The sequence below is a fragment of the Petromyzon marinus genome, unplaced genomic scaffold (genome assembly GCF_048934315.1).
Source record: "Petromyzon marinus isolate PM22_M1 ecotype Great Lakes invasive population unplaced genomic scaffold, UKy_Petmar_22M1.pri1.0 PM_G_Scaffold_275, whole genome shotgun sequence".
NCBI lineage: Eukaryota > Metazoa > Chordata > Hyperoartia > Petromyzontiformes > Petromyzontidae > Petromyzon > Petromyzon marinus.
Genome location: NW_027422845.1, coordinates 47,501 through 50,000, shown reverse-complemented (window position 1 = coordinate 50,000; position 2,500 = coordinate 47,501).

Sequence of the window (2,500 nt, the reverse complement as noted above, 5' to 3'; positions counted from 1 at the left end):
ACAGAAATCCCTCGGAATGGGAAAACGGGTCATTTTCGTGTCGCCACATTGCATGCGAACCGCATGCAACTTCCAGAGGCATTTGCAGCAGAAATGCATGTGCAGTCAAAAAAAAATTGATATTTTTCACGGATAGACCCCGTGAAACGCTAGAAATTGGCGGGGATGTGTCTCTTGTGGCTCACGGGGCTGTTCGGGTCGCACAGAAATCCCTGGGAATGGGAAAACGGGTCATTTTCGTGTTGCCACATTGCGTACGAACCGCATGAAACTTCCAGAGGCATTTGCAGCAGGAATGCATGTGCACTCAAAAACTTCTATATGTTTCACGGATAGACCCCGTGAAACGCTAGAAATTGGCGGGGATGTGTCTCTTGTGGCTCACGGGGCTGTTAGGGTGGCACAGAACTCCCTCGGAATGGGAAAAGGGGTCATTTTCGTGTTGCCACATTGCATAGGAACGCCATGAAACTTCCAGAGGCATTTGCAGCAGAAAGGCACGTGCACTCAAAAATTTTAATATTTTTCACGCATAGACCCCGTCAAACGCTAGAAGTTGGCGGGGATGTCTCTCTTGTGGCTCACGGGGCTGTTAGGGTCGCACAGAAATGCCTCGGAATGGGAAAACGGGTCATTTTTGTGTGGCCACATTGCATAGGAACGGCATGAAACTTCCAGAGGCATTTGCAGCAGGAATGCATGTGCACTCAAAAACGTCTATATTTTTCACGGATAGACCCCGTGAAACGCTATAAATTGGCGGGGATGTCTCTCTTGTGGCTCACGGGCGCTGTTAGTTAGGGTCGCACAGAAATCCCTCGGAATGGGAAAAGGGGTCATTTTCGTGTTGCCACATTGCGTACGAACGGCATGAAACTTCCAGAGGCATCTGCAGCAGAAATGCATGTGCACTCAAAAACGTCTATATTTTTCACGGATAGACCCCGTGAAACGCTAGAAATTGGCGGGGATGTGTCTCTTGTGGCTCACGGGGCTGTTAGGGTCGCACAGAAATCCCTCGGAATGGGAAAACGGGTCATTTTCGTGTTGCCACAATTGGCATACGAACGGCATGAAACTTCCAGAGGCATTTGCAGCAGAAATGCATGTGCACTCAAAAACGTGAATATTTTTTCACGGATAGACCCCGTCAAACGCTCGAATTTGGCGGGGATGTTTCTCTTGTGGGTCACGGGGCTGTTCGGCTCGCACAGAACTCCCTTGGTCCACCTGATTCGTGCATACAGGCAGCAACTAAAACTCTGTAAACCTGCTGTGAGGACATCTAAACAGTGGACCAGTGAGGCTGTGGAAGATTTGCGGGCGTGCTTAGACTGTACTGACTGGGATATGTTCACGACTGCTACCAATAGTCTGGATGAACTCACAGAGGCTGTGTACATCAGCTTCTGTGAGGACTGCTGTATCCCAACACGTACCAGGGTGAACTTTAACAACAACAAGCCCTGGTTCTCAGCAAAGCTCAAAAGGTTGAGGTTGGAGAAGGAGGAAGCGTTTAGGAGTGGGGATAGAGACAGATTCAAGGAGTCGAAGAACAGGTTTAGCAAAGCGGTGAGAGAGGCTAAACGACTGTACTCAGAGACACTAAAACACCAGTTCTCTACTAACGACGCTGCTTCTGTCTGCCAAAGGGCTCAGGCACATCACCAACTACAAACCCAGAGCGCCCCACACCACTAACGACTCCCGCCTAGCCAACGACCTGAACGAGTTCTACCGTAGATTTGAAAGACAATTGGACTGTCCTGAACCACCCCTTCCCACCCAAGAGGCCCCATCCCCCACCCATACTACAGAAACGACTCTCTCCTTTCAGGAGGGAGAAGTTAATGGGCTTTTCAAGAGGCAGAATCCACGCAAAGCAGCCGGGCCGGACTCTGTCTCTCCAGCCACCCTCAGGCACTGCGCTGGCCAGCTGTCTCCGGTGTTCACCAACATCTTTAACACCTCCCTGGAGACATGCCATGTACCAGCCTGTCTCAAGTCCTCCACCATCATCGCTGTGCCCAAAAAGCTAAGGCCAACAGGACTAAATGATTACAGACCGGTCGCCCTTACATCTGTGGTAATGAAGTCTTTTGAGCGCCTGCTCCTGGCACACCTCAAAGCCATCACAGACCCTCTCCTGGACCCCCTTCAGTTTGCCTACAGAGCCAACAGGTCTGTGGACGACGCAGTTAACATGGCCCTCCACTTCACCCTACAGCATGTGGACGCCCCAGCATCCTACGCCAGGATCCTGTTTGTGGACTTCAGCTCTGCCTTCAACACCATCATCCCTGCCCTGCTTCAGGACAAGCTCTTCCAGCTGAACGTGCCCTACTCCACCTGCAGGTGGATCACAGACTTCCTCTCTGACAGGAAGCAGTGCGTTAAGCCGGGAACAGAAGTCTCTGACTCCAGGTCCATCAGCACGGGAACTCCTCAGGGCTGCGTCCTTTGCCCACTGCTCTTCTCCCTGTATACCAACAGCTGCGCC